The sequence below is a fragment of the Nelumbo nucifera genome, chromosome 3 (assembly GCF_055504915.1).
Source record: "Nelumbo nucifera cultivar China Antique chromosome 3, China Antique-T2T, whole genome shotgun sequence".
Classification (NCBI taxonomy): domain Eukaryota; kingdom Viridiplantae; phylum Streptophyta; class Magnoliopsida; order Proteales; family Nelumbonaceae; genus Nelumbo; species Nelumbo nucifera.
In genome coordinates this window covers 61,185,629-61,200,811 of record NC_142651.1, presented here as the reverse complement: position 1 = coordinate 61,200,811, position 15,183 = coordinate 61,185,629, and positions in this window count along the sequence as shown.

Below are 15,183 nucleotides of genomic sequence, written 5' to 3'. Positions count from 1 at the left end.
CAACCCATAATGATCAATTGCTGGCAGTTTGGTTTCCATCAAAGAGAATGCATTCCCGATCATTACCTTTGTCCGACAAAGGGGTTAATCCCGTCACTATGATCACCCACTCAAATGAATTCTCAGACTGTCCCAACATACCCAGGTTTTGACCCCCCGCTAAGGATCTCACTGATTGGCATATCAAAGACAGCCTAATCCGATACCTAGTGCAGTACCATAATCGGGTCTAGGGGTCAGGTGTAACTTTCCAATTTTGCCCATCAATCTCCAAGGTCCAGCGCAATACTAGAAATCTGGTCCGATTCAAGGGTTCAATTAATCCTACACTGCATGTGCCTTGGGTCTTACCCTGGCGGCTAAGACAAGCCACCTCAATAGTTGGCAGCACACCAGTGTCAGCCTTGGCAGGATAAATCTCCCCAGAATTATCCAATGGCTGTGAACATTCAAAACCAACACAAGCCTCATTAAGTGTCCAGTTTTAGGGTCTTACACAAAAGCATACCACTCAACATGAATCAAACATGTACTTTATTTATTTACATTAAATATCAAAAGTACATCAGAATTGATTGAAGCTAAGGGCATACAAAAACTGTCCAACAGCTCCCACTTGCACTTAGGTCCAATCTGGTACAAGCCGGAGTCCCATACTTTCCATGTGTTTCTCAAACACCTTCTTTGTGAGTGGCTTAGTTAATGGGTCTGCCACATTATCCGCTGATGCTACCTTATGAATCAGGACGTCCCCTCTACCAACGATCTCCCGTAGTACATGGTACTTCCTCTCGATGTGCTTTGACTTCGAGTGGGCCCGAGGCTCCTTAGCCTGGGCGATGGCTCCATTGTTGTCACACAACAACGGGATGGGTGATGTGCTGGACGAAACCACTCCTAATTCGTGAACGAACTTCTTCATCCACACAGCTTCCTTGGTAGCTTCACTTGCGGCAATGTACTCGGCTTTGGTTGTGGAGTCTACCGTGAACCCTTGTTTGTTGCTTTTCCAGCAAACAGCACACGATCCTATCGTGAAAACATACCCAGATGTAACATTTCTATCATCTGAATCCGACTGGATATCGGTATCAGTATACCCAACTGGAAATCGACATCAGTCGCCTCTTCGGCATGGGTAGGTGAGAAGTAGCTCATGTGCATACAGGTCAGGCACATACCTTGTAGTGTCTACTCATTTCAGTGTACATTTACATCAGATTATTCTTACTTATGCCTAGCTTGCTAGCTCGACACTTCGGAGTAATCCACACTTAGAAAAATTTTCTACACAATCAAGATTTTTGCACGAGGAGAGGAACAAAAGGATTCAATTCATTCAAGGCACATTTTTAGTACACTAAGAAAAACACAAAAGGGAAGGTTACAACTAGTTAACTAAGCTTGGAGACTCGAGACATCAAATATATATGGGAGGTCCAAGAAAAGAGGCAAGTAAAGTTAGTCATTCTGGGGCTCCTCTCCCCAACCAGCAACATCCTCGGGCAGATCGGTCTCTATGGCGTCCTTAGCGATGGTTTCTTTAATGGCCTCCTCAATGTTTTTTGTAGCCTTCTTTGTTGTCTCTTCGCCAAGGTCATCATTGCCGCTCCCCTCTTTGGAGTCTGGGTCTTTTGTTGCCTTGTCGGCCATTTCACGAGTTACCCGGTCATGGTGACAGCCTTGAGGTCGAGCCCAAGGTACTCATGTCACATCAGCCATCTATTGAGCTTAAAGCCTTTCCAATAAGCAGTCGTGCTAGTCTCTATCCTTAGTTGGTAGAATTCCTTCGAACACTTGTGCCTGGATGGCGTTACTCGCGACCTCCGCTATCACCTCAATGAATATGGTCTCACGCTCTTTCAGAAGAGCTTGGATATTTTCTTTCTCCCACTGAAGGTCCTCCTTCATCAAGAGCTTGATTAATCCCTTTTAAGCCTGAACATCATTTTCCGGTTTATGGACTTGACCAAGGGCCTTCTGCAGTTCACTTTGAACCTTCTTGGAGGAGTCCTCGGCTATAAGGGCTCTCTTCAGGTGTAGGTCGGATTGTTGCGCCAAAGAATGGATCATAAAGTTCACCTGCCAAAGGAAGGAAGAAAATTTCTAAGATGTTAAGGCCTTTTATAGTCATGGAAGTGTAGCCCAACCTATTAAGGGTCAAAGGCCTGTTATAGTCATGAAAGAGGGAGATGGTATCTACAATGGTGTGGGTTGAGTTGGGGTGGAGTTGATCTATGGTGATGTCAAAAAACTTGACGACCTCAATAATATAGGGGTGGAGTGGGAAGTGCAGCCCGGTCGCGAGTTGTGCCTCGAACACCATGATCTCATTGTGATCATGGTTCCAAGGATACTTTCCTAAGGGAATGCTATATACGAGGTTATCAGGTAGCCTGTGGCAAGCAGCCAAAGCTAGGAGCTTGTCAGCCGTCATGATCGAAGGGCCGAAGCTATCTGGTCCCCAAGTGTGGCGTGAGGTGGAGGCTCCCTTCCCAGAAGCCTTGCACTCTTGCAAGGGCATGGGTTGGAGTCAGAACCAAGAACTGAAGCGCTCACCTCGGTAGGGTTCGACTCTTCAGCCTATGCCAAGGTCCCCACCTCGGCTCTAGTGGACTCATCAGTTAAGTTGAAGAGACTATCGGTATTGATGCTAGACATGACAAACTAAGTGGAAAGGAAAAGACAAATAGAAAACAGAAGCGGAGACAAGACGAACTCACCTAAAATGCCCAAGAAGATAACAAAGCGACCTTGGGAACAAGGGTAGGTGGGCACCGACCTGTAGATAGAGGCACGACCTCAAAACTCAATATGGAAAATATGGCGAAGAAGATGGGTTCTAGGGACCCCCTATTTATAGCCATTATACCTGGCATCCAATGGTCCAGATTTGCATGATCCAACGACTCTCGTGAAAACTAGTTGCATGCCTACTGAGGCCAAATTTGGTTGAATGTGTGTTTTGGCATCCACAGAGTTTATAACTCGCGTGATGTCCACATGTCCCTGATATGTGACCTAGTTTTTTTATCAAGTTGTGTGGGTCATTACGGCTCGACCATTGGGTCGGGCATCGGACTAGAAGAAAATTGGGCCAAATCCAACTAAGCTTATCATGAACTCCCCACACTGGGTCGAGACCCCTAGCATAGGGAGTGGGGGGTAGTTGATGAGGGGTAATTTGGCCCAACCTAGTAAGTAGTAACATGTGGACTCAACGTAGTGACTAGATGCATGGTTCAACATTCTCGGCCACTTAGCGGGTCAAACTACACCTCGGTAGGTCGAATCACTCTAAGCACCTCGACCACCCCTAGAGCCTTGGTGTCTGAGCATCTCAGGATGATTTGGCTTGCCAAAGTGATGTGTGGTGCACATTAGAAATCTTGCCAGCCATCTCTGAACACTTCGGGATCATGTCATCATCCTGCGTAAATCGGATGGACACAATAAGCCTTTTCGGCTACCTTGTTATCCACCTTCTGGAGTGGAGCAAACTCCTAGGGTTTAGGCCAAAGATCTTGGGAGTGTTTCATGAGAGCTACAACAACTCAACTATATACGGATAGCCGGACCCTGCAGGAAGGTAGGGTGAAATTTCAAAAATTTCTCTCTCCCATGTGGGAATCACATTCCCTATTATAGAAAACTACATTTTCAAGGAACAATCTTGAACTTAAACCAAACCAAATCTAAAACCAAAAGGTAGGAGGGGGATATACCTGATATGGAGTAGTAATAACCCCCAATGAAGGTGTTCACACCCAAGAAAAATACCAAAAACTACTCCCATTGAAGATGACACAGCGTAGGGTGGAGCAGAATCAACAGGGTGGTTCTTCAGCAAGAACCGAATTCTTTAGTAAGAACTCAATGGAGGGCAGGTGAGCACGACTTCTGATTACCTTTTCTCCCAAAAGATAATATCAACAACTCTTCTTGATCGCTCCTACAGGTGGAGATCGAACTAGTTATGGCAGCAATAATAGAAAATAGAGGCAGTCTAACTGTGTGTTATTTTCTCTCTTGAATCAGTATAACTAAAGAATGAACTGGAGGTTTGCCCTACTCCTCTACTTATAGCCTTAAAGACAGGTTTTCCTAATCCCATTAGGAGTTTCCTAATCCAAATCCTGTATTTGGATCTAGACTCTCTTTAAGGGATAAGAATAATCCCTTATTTTATCTGCAAATAAAGATCAACCCTTTTAATCTAATTAGGAGTTTCCTGATCCAAATCTCTATTTGGATCTGGACTCTCTGAGTGGATAAGGATATTCCCTTATCCTATCTGCTGATCTAAATCCTAGAACCACCCATCTTTAATTAATCTCATTAAGCCAGTTCGAATTGGGCTTTAGGTCCATTAAGTCCATGTGCCCACTTATCCTCCAAACTGTTGCCTCGTTGTATATCCTTGTATGGCGTGGGACCCAAACATTGATCTATACATCAGACACATGGGTTCAGCCCAGCCTTTGTAACAAGGCCTGACTCCTTAGCCTTGTATCCTTGTATCCCGTAGTATGTGGTACTTCCTCTTGATGTGCTTTGACTTTGAGTGGGCTCGTGGCTCCTTAGCCTGAGCGATAGATCCAGTGTTGTCACACAACAATGGAATGGGTGATGTGCTGGATGGAACTACTCCCAATCCATAAATGAACTTCTTCATCCATACAACTTCTTAGGTAGCTTCACTTGCGGCAATGTATTCAGCTTCGGTTGTGGAATCCGCCATGGTCCCCTGTTTGCTGCTTTTGTAGCAAATAGCACACGATCTTATTATGATAACATATCTAGATGTAGACTTTCTATCATCTAGATCTAACTAGAAGTTGGCATCAGTATACCCTTAGATCTGTAGTAAACTACCATCGAATACCAAACAAAACTCATTTGTCCTTCGAATGTAATTGAGTATGTTTTTCACAACAGCCCAATGCTCCTGCCCTAGGTTTGACTGGAATCTGCTTACTACACTCACTGCTTGAGCGATGTCAGGACGAGTGCACAACATGGCATACATGATGCTCCCTACAACTGAGGCATAGGGAATGTCCTTCAGGCCCTCAATCTCCTCAGGAGTCTTGGGAGACATGCCCTTGGAGAGAGTGACTCCATGCTTGAAAGGAATATTTCCTTGTTGTTCTCCATACTATATCTTTTGACTATCTTATCAATATAAGCAGATTGGTATAATCCTATTATCCTATTTGATCTATCTTTATGAAGTCGAAGACCTAGTATGTAGGAGGCTTCTCCAAGATCTTTCATAGAGAATTGCTGTGAAAGTCACACTTTTACCATAGTCAACATTCCTACATCATTCCCAATGAGTAGAATGCCATCTACATACAAAACCAAGAACATAATCTTATCCCTACTAGTTTTCCTGTAAACACATGGCTTATCTGGGTTTTGCTCAAAGTCAAACATTTTAACAGTAGAGTCAAACTTGATGTTCCAATTCCTAGAAGCTTGCTTAAGTCCATATATGGATCGATTTAATTTACATAACATGTGTTCCTGACCCACAACTATAAAACATTGTGGTTGCTGCATATAGATATCTTCACTAAGATCTCCATTCAAGAATGCAGTTTTGACATCCATTTGCCAAATCTCGTAATCATGGTATGCTGCTATAGCTAGTAGGATCCTAATGGATTTAAGCATGGCTACCGACAAAAAGGTTTCCTCATAATTGATTCCCTCTTTCTAAGTGTACCCTTTTGCCATAAGACGAGCCTTTTAGGTCTCAACCTTACCATCGGGGCCCTTCTTCCTCTTATAGTTCCATTTGCAACCAATTGCTTTTACCCCAGGGGCGGATGTACTAGAGTCCAGACTCCATTGGTCTCCATTTAGTCTATCTCAACTCTTATGACATCTACTCACTTCAAAGAATCTATGTCCAATATTGATTTCGTATAAGTTACGGGATCCTCCTCACTGTCATCAAGTAACTATCCTGATCATAGACGAAACAAACTGGAGGCTTGGAATAGGTAACCCACAAAGCCTTTGGGGTAGCCTACGAATAGACAACGACTGGTCTTGGATTCCAATTTGTCTGCACTCATTCTTTTAACATCTGCTGGACAACTCCAAATCTTCAAGTGTCTTACACTTGGTTTCTTACCGGTCCAAAGCTCATAGGGAGTCTTTGGAACTGATTTGGTTGGAACATGGTTCAGCACATATATCACAGTCTCTAATGCGTAACCCCAAAAGGATGTGGGTAACTCTGAGTGTATGAGAAGTGATCAAACCATATCCAATAAAGTCCGGTTCCTTTTCTCTGGCACACTGTTTATTTGTGATGTAGTGGGAGGAGTAAACTATGATACTATCCCTTTGACCTTCAAATAATCATTGAATTCGTCAGAGAGATATTCACCACTTCAATCCGATCGAAGGGTCTTAATTTCTCTCCCCAACTACTTCTCAACGTCTTGTCTGAATTTTCTAAACTTTTCAAAGGATTCAAACTTGTGTCTCATTAGGTAAACGTAACTATATCGAGAGTAATCATTGGTGAATGTTATAAAATAAACATACTGGTTACTTGTCCTAACACTCATTTGTCATCTTACCCTGAAGGCAAGGTTCACATGTTGGAAGATCTTTTATAGTTAGAAAATCCAAAGGACCATCCTTCACAAACCTTGTGATACGATCTATGTTGATGTGGCTAAGTTGAAAATGCCACAGGCACATAGGATTAATTGTATCACATGTTCTTTTCTTGGGGATATCATCCGATGTAGTTTCAGTTATGTTAGTTTCTAGAGAATGATAGAGAACATAGAGACCATTCTCAAGTTCTCCGTATGCAAGGAATTTGTTATTTTTTTTGATATTAATCGTATTACTAAAAAACATAGAATATCCATCCGCACACAGTTTTGAAATAGAAATTAGATTTCTTCTCAAATTTTGTACATAAAGACAACCTTTTAGTACAATGATTCATTCTCTAAAAATTAACTCTATAGTTCTTATGGTTGTAGCTGCAACACTTGCAAAAGTCCCCAAGTAAAGAGTCACTTCTCCGTGACTCAGTGTTCTGCTTATCCTGAACCCCTGTAATGAATTACACGCATGAGTCGAAGCCCTGGAGTTAATACATTAGGAAGTAGAAATTACCAACAAATTGGTTTCTATGACAAAGGATTCAAAATTACCTTGTTTCTTGGAATCCAAGTACTGAGGATAGTTCCTCTTCCAGTGGCTGGCTTGCTTGTAGAAGTGACAAGCATATGATGCTTTGCCCTTCCTCTACCTTTTGGACTTAAAAGCTTTCTTTTGAGGCTTTCTCTTTGCCTTATCTTCTTCTTTCCTGATTACCAGCTTCAACAAGCATGGCAATGGGCTCATCCTTCTTGATTAGTTCCTCGGCCCTCTGCAACAGATTGTTGAGTTCCTGGATGCTAACATTTAGCTTGTTCATGTTGCAGTTCATGATGAACTGATTGAAGGAAGGAGGCAAATAATTTAGGATGGCGTCCACCTTAGTGACATGGTCAAGCCTGGATACAAGAGCTTCAAGTTCATTGATATATCCCATCATCTTAAGACAATGGTCATGAACCTATTGGTACTTGGATATCTATGCGGTCATGAACTATTTCAAGACCTTCTATCGAGTAGAACGATTCTACTCTTCATACATCGTCCTCAGATTATCTAAGATATCCTTGGATAATTTGATCTGGTCGAACTGTCATTGTATCAGATTGTCTGAGGATGCAATGATGTAGCTCCGGGCAAGGGAATTTTTTTCTTCCCATTCTTGGTAGTCCCTCCTATGGGCCTTAGAAGCCCTATCTCTCGGACGTTGCGGGATAGGAATTTTAGCTACTTTGTCCAACTTTTCTGGTGTCAGGACCAACATAGGGTTATAGTACCAGTCAACATAGTTTAGGCCCTTAAGTTTGTTTTCATCCAATAATTTAGCAAATTTTCCGTTTGCCATTTCTGATAAAAAGCAAATATTAGTCTACAACCTTATTTGATTCATGTTATCTACATAGATATGACTTTTAATCTATGTTCCATTTTCATTTATTCATCTCTAGGATTTCCCTCCTGTCTCAGTGACGGAGACTGCGAATTGTCTTTGGAAATGTGGGAAATCACATAGGGTGCATGGAGCCAACTATTCCAGCTGCATAACCCCACCACCTTTTTGTGAAGGATCATATCCACTTATCTTATGAGCTTTCCCTTTGGCCTCTGTCAGACAAGGTTCATTGCCATTTTAGGTTAAACCTTTCTGTCCTGTGAGTGTGCACCCATCATGTTTGTGAACGCCAAAGTACCGTGAGAGATTCTTCCATTTTAAGATAGGCCCCTCCCACATCGGTCTATGACACTCCTATCATCTCATGAAATAATCCAACAGATCTAGTAGCAAATGGATAACCCAATTTTATTGTGCGTTTCCTCATTATTGAATGACCCATCTTCATGCTAATGATGGAAGACCTTTAGAGAGTTTATCATATGAATCTCCCTATCACATGTACCCATATTTTAGGAGGGAACAAAATATTACAACTTAGTTTAATTTAGGTCAAACCAAAGTGGCTCCCACTAACCTTTATAAAGCCAAATTTTGGTGGGCCCTAAACGGCTAGGGTTCTGCACGGTTCCTCTTGGGGAGGAGGCTGGTGTGGAGCCCACCATGAAAGGAGATCATCCAATGATCTTTAGGGACACCATGTCAATGACGTGCATTCAGCCATGGTGTGTGCAAGAGCTACTATCGTATCAACATGGGCCAAATACTTATGGCCCATGAACGTTGCACATCACACATCCATACATCACATGTAGGAACAAAATTGATCCAATCAATTAATATCTGTAAAACCCATTAATAAAGCCCATAATTATCCATAATACTATTGATTAATATTATCTACGTATATGGGCTGAATTGCAAAGAGCAGTTCGGCCCATATAGCTTTTATGCAGTTAATGGGCTAAAGCAGTTTTAACACATTAAAACTGGGTTTTAAAGGTGTGGGCTGAATTGCATCTTACAATCAACCATCAATCTTGGACCCAAGAATGAAAAATTAGGGCTGAGAACAGCCCCCATCAAACCACAGATTCGGTCCAACCAGTTTAGTCCAATCTGGTTCAAATGGGTCTAGGGTTTGATTTTTTTAATTCAAGATTATGATCTGAATTTAAATTACTGATAAAAGACATTCAAGAATCAGTAGAAGGGCTGTTCGTAGATCTGCTACCTTGTAAAACAGAGGTTAGTTCGCAGTTTGTAGTTTCTCAAACTACAAATCGCAGATAGCCGAACCCTAATCTGCGAAACTCCTTCCATCTGCTTCGAATTTGAATGAAATAGAATAGAAAAAAACCCTAATTTTCTATTAATATTATATCAAAAAGAATTCCTATACATTCTGTCTAAAAATTAAAAGAATTAATTACAGACAAGAATGAATAGAATAATAGGAGTGTAGACTTCTTGCGAGTTCGATCTCTACCGTATGGATAATCCATAAATCAAGATAATATAAAGAACAATTCTAAATATAAATCAAATTTATAAAATTTAATTTCAGATCATTGTCCTTAAATCTGGGAACCAATTTCCCAAAAAATCATTAATTTGCACAAATTGAGTAGAATGCCTTCTGCCTATTTGTGTAGTTCCAAGTCTAGTTAATTTTGGTTCAAGATTTGAAGCTGGGCTCTATTACCACCAAAGGAATGAGAGATCCATCATATGGATAGCCGAACCCTACAGGATGGTAGGGCGAAATTTCAAAAATTTCTCTCTCCCATGTGGGAATTACATTCCCTATTTTAGAAAACTACATTTTCAATGATCAATCTTGAACCTAAACTAGACCAGATTTGAAAACAAAAGGTAGGAGAGAGATATACTTGATACGGAGTAGTAGTAACCCCCAACAAAGGTGTTCACACCCAAGGAGAATACCAAAAATTGCTCCCATTGAAGATGACACGACATAGGGTGGAGCAAAATCTGTAGGGTGGTTCTTCAGCAAGAACCGAATTCTTCAGTAAGAATTCAATGGAGAGCAGGTGAGCACGACTTCTAATTATCTTTTCTCCCAAAAGATAATATAAAGAACTCTTTTTGATCACTCCTATAGGTGGAGATCGAACTGGTTATGGCGGCAATAGCAGGAAAAGGCAAGAGCAGAAAATAGAGGCAGTCTAACTGTGTGCTATCTTCTCTCTTGAATCAGTATAGCTGAAGGATGAACTGGAGGTTTGCCCTGCTCCTCTATTTATAACCTTAAAGAGAGGTTCTCTTAATGCCATTAGGAGTTTCTTAATCCAAATATTGTATTTGGATCTAGACTTTCCTTAAGAGATAAGGATAATCCCTTATCTTATCTGCAAATAAAGATCAACCCTCCTAATCTAATTAGGAGTTTCCTAATCCAAATCTCTATTTGGATCTGGGCTCTTTGAGTGGATAGGGATAATCCCTTATCCTATCTACTGATCTAAATCCCAGAACCACCATTCTTTAATTAATCTTACTAATTAAATCCTAGATCCATACATCAGCCACATGGGTTCAGCCCAGCCTTTGTTACAAGGCCTAGCCGAGTTCATTGTAGGAGATAATGAAACCTTGAGTCCATCACCATGGGCTTTTAATGGGCCCAAAATTTACACTAAATGGTCTCTGGGTCAAGCCACTTTATAAAAACCCAAGGACTATGGGTAGATACAAGATTAGCCCATCAGGTATTACCCTCAATTTTCATACACTTAACCTCTCAGCCCATAATGATTAAACACTACCCGACAAGAGAGGACCTCTCCCTCAGTTGTAGGGAACAGTGTTGCACTCTTTACTCACATGGATCCCAAAAATTAAAATCTTTTGCAAACATTTTGAAACCATAATATTTTGCATAACAAATTTCAATGGTTGAAGTCAATTGCCGGCAGTTTTGGTTTGCATTAGAGAAGGTGCATCCCTGATCGTTCACTTTGTTCGACAAAGAGAGCTAATCCTATCACTATGATCACCCGCTCAGATGAATTCTTGGACTGTCCTAACATACCCAAGTTTTGACCCCCTCTAAGCATCTCACTGATTGGCATATCAAATATAGCCCAATCCGACATCTAGTGCAATATCATAATCGAGTCTAGGGGGTCAGGTATAACATTCCAGTTTTGTTCATCTATCTCCAAGGTCTAGGGCGATATTAGAATTCTAGTCTGGTTCAGGGTTTCAAGAAAACCCACACTGCATGTTCCTCAGGTCTCACCTTGGCAGCTGAGACAAGCCACCCAACCAACTTGGCAACACATCAGTGTCAACCTTGGTAGGATAAATCTCCCTAGATCTATCCAATGGCTGTGAAGATTCTAAATTAACACAAGTCTCATATGTGTCCAATTTAAGGGTGTTACACAGAAACATACCATAATAACATGAATCAAATATATACTTTATTCATTTACATTAAATATCATAAGGTACATCATTCTGATTGGAGCTAAGGGCATACACTGTCTAACACAAGGGACACACGATTACTTGCATTCAAGCTTTCATCTTGCTACCAGAATACAATACTAATTTAAGCTTCGGCGACCTCGCCGGGTTAGTCACCCTGGGTTCTTTGATTTGCTTTCTTGGAGTTTGAACCAACTCTCTAAGCGACTAGCATCCATATAACCTTTTATCTAGGAGCTTCCAGATCGCGCACCATCAGTTCTTATCACATGGGGCATATATGCCAATTCATGGAATATTGGCCCTTTCACTTGTAATTTGTTACACAATAATTGATACACAATAGTATTAGTAGCAAGCTCATCTTCTACATGTGTTTGTGTGGATATTTTTTTTTTGTTGAATAGAAGGTTTTGAACATTACGAATTATGATGTTCTCAAATAGGAAAAACGTTTCACTTATGTAAGCATGATGTCATTGGTGAGATATAATTTCTATATCACACAAGGAATGATTGTGTATCTTCTTCACCTTATGCTATTAAAAAGTTTTTTTATTATTTTTATTTTGCATATATTATATAATAACAAGTTATTTGGCGCTTTAGCCACATAAAAAATATTATATGGTAATTTTCTTAGTCTATAGTCAAACTAATATAAACTTGTTCATTTGATTAAAGATTATGGCAAAGATTAAGATTTACATTTTCATATGGCATACAAGCATAATACACATGGCTTTATTAAAGAGAAACCATATAGAACACCCTCTTTTGGGTTGTATGGTTCCAAAAAACAAAAACGAAAGGGCTGTGTATATACATGATTTTATTAAAGGGAAGCCTTATGTAAAACACCCTCTTTTGAGCTATATGGTTCCAAAAAAAGTAAAGAAAAAAGGCAACACAATATGATTAAATGGGTTACATAGTTGAAGAAATGAGTTTTTATTGATGCCCTAGGAAGAATGAGAACACTCCAGTCTCACTAGTCTAAGGTTGCGTCTATTTGGGCTTTTCCTCTCTAAATGAGCTTCTTAAAACACACTTTTCACATAAGTGATTCTAAGAACTGTAGGTAGGGTAAGGCTAGGTCGGGGGTGATCTCTTGGAAATAAAAAGAAAGACCGAGAGTTGGAGCGAGACTAGACCTGGGGCTAGCATGATAGGTTTGGAGTAGTAGAGATGGGGGGGTCAAAGGCAAAGAGTGCTTGAGTGCTGAATGACTTTCAATACGAGGAAGATCTCTATTTATGGGGAAGATCCTGAGATCATAAAAGGCAGGAAATAAAGATGCTTGCCTCCTATTAATAAAGGGAATATTGTGTTTACTGTCAATCATTAAGTGCACCATTGGAGTTTTGTTTCTTTAGGATCGACTTTCCTTTCACTCAAGAGCCCTCATTACTCTCATGTGCTACCACCTCTTGTGTGCCTTACTTAATTGATGTGGCGCTAGTGACATCATCGCCTAGTGGGCAACATCTTGTTAGCCTTACATGGTGTCTTTCTACATTCCTTAACGAGCCATAGGTTTATTGTAAATATGAGCATGTGCGGGTTCGGCCTAGTTTTGCCTTGGCTTGGGTTGTCGAGAGAGTGCAATGAACCGTAGGTTTATCGTAGTTCTGCGGTATGCACTGTGGGTTCATTGCAAGCTTGTGATGCATCGCAGAAGGAAATTTAACTGTAGGCCATTTGCATGCATCCACGTGGTATTAATACAGTGTTTAATTTCTCTTGGGGTTTGGGTGTACACATACTTACATTAGCCCCCTTGCTTATTGGTAAGAGGGAGCTTGTCGATAAGCACTTGCTTCCTCATTTTTCAGGTCTTATGGTGTATTTGTTTGCGTGCATTGGGTCTGGGAATTTACCTTATTTTGTAGTTTTGGATAGATGATGTGTATCTAATGTCTGCGGTGGAGATTTCTTACATTCCATAGTTTATCCCCTTATCATTTGGTGATTTCCTTCTTGTCAATGATCAATACTATGCTCTATTTGTGTGTTTTAGTCCCCCCTGACCATTGATGGGGAGGAAACTAGCAAAAGACAATGGGAATTACTACTGCTGACTGTCTCCTTTCTACTAATGGGTGAACTTATGTTCGGTTGGTAAACTTTTGCCCCCTAGCTGTAAGTGGAGGGGTATCTATTGGAGTGACAAGCCCCCCTAGTTACTATCAGTGAGAAGGGGATTGGCAGAGGGTGCTATCGTTAATAGCTTAGTGAGGCGGAGCCCCCTTATGTGACGGTGCAATAGATTGTTCGATGCTTAATATTTATGAATGGTGAGTGATTCAACTGCTAGCATATTGTATTGCTAAGGGAGGTCGGGATGGCCGTTAATTAAGCTGTAATTAATGTGGTCTGACCACTCGTGGATGGCTGAACCTTACAAGAAGGTTGGTGGCATGGTGCTACATTTGAATTAATGCAACGTTTTGTCCTGCCTTTTAATGGGTATTTATGTAAATTGCATGGTGTTAGCACCAAATTTTTGCTCGGTCCCTTCACCCTACCTCTTTGTACCCCCCTGTTGCACTCTAAAAATTTGAAACACAACCAGATCAACTTGACACTCTCTAAACCCAAAATACTCCCTTTTAATTCAACCTACAGGACAAATAAGAACCTTGATCAGACATCATCCCCAGACTTGGAAAACTACAACTTAGTTACATGTCAATTTTCATGGATAAACTACAAAAATCTACTATTCATCATGGCAACTTCCTTTTTAATGGCCCTGATCTATGCAATAATCAAACTCCAAGTCAAAATCAAATCTAACATATCCATCACCTCAAGATCACTAGGAATCAACTAGTGAATCCCCCCATGAATTTACGACAACTAACCACAAAGACATTAAGATCCAATTCTGATGGCCCTGAATGTTTAGCAAGATCAACCATATCTTTCTTAGATTAGAATCATCCACTTGACTCCTCCCCTTAATCCATGTCTACACACAAAATTGTAGCTCAAAATTCACCCGTTTGACCCCCATCAAACCTATATCTTATTTTAGCAAATCTCATTAATTAGAGCTTACCATCTGTTATCCTAACTTCACGTGACAAATCAGATCTTACCACTATGTTCAGAGACCCAAAAAAAAACCTAGCACATCAAATTTCACAACCAAACACCTCCATTTGTCCATTGAAAAGGTAAGATTCCATGCCGGACCCCTTTTATTGATTGAAATACCATAAGTTAAGACTATGATTTGAATTAAAACAATCAATCTACTCCTATGATCAAAGATCCATCACCCATTAGATTTAGGATGATCAAAAGTGCCAACCCACCAAATTTCATCGTAAAATTCTCTCATTTGATCATTCATCAAATAAAGATTCTATTTCAGCAAATATCATTGACCCAAACTTGTTAGCCATGAATCTCAATCATCTTGACCCTATTTGTTCGGTCAAACCTCATCACCGTGTTCATAGACCCAGAAAACCCCAAGACATCAAATTTCATGACCAGATTCACCCATTTGACCGTTAAACAAGAAAATACTATTTCAATGCACTATATTAAATTGTCATGTCATTTGGCCCAACCTGAAGCCTTAGAAGGGTGATGACTGATGTCAAACACATCCTTGACTCATTAAAACACCTAGACCAATGAAACAGAGCCTAATAAGCTTTAAAAAGCTTAAAATACTAAACAAC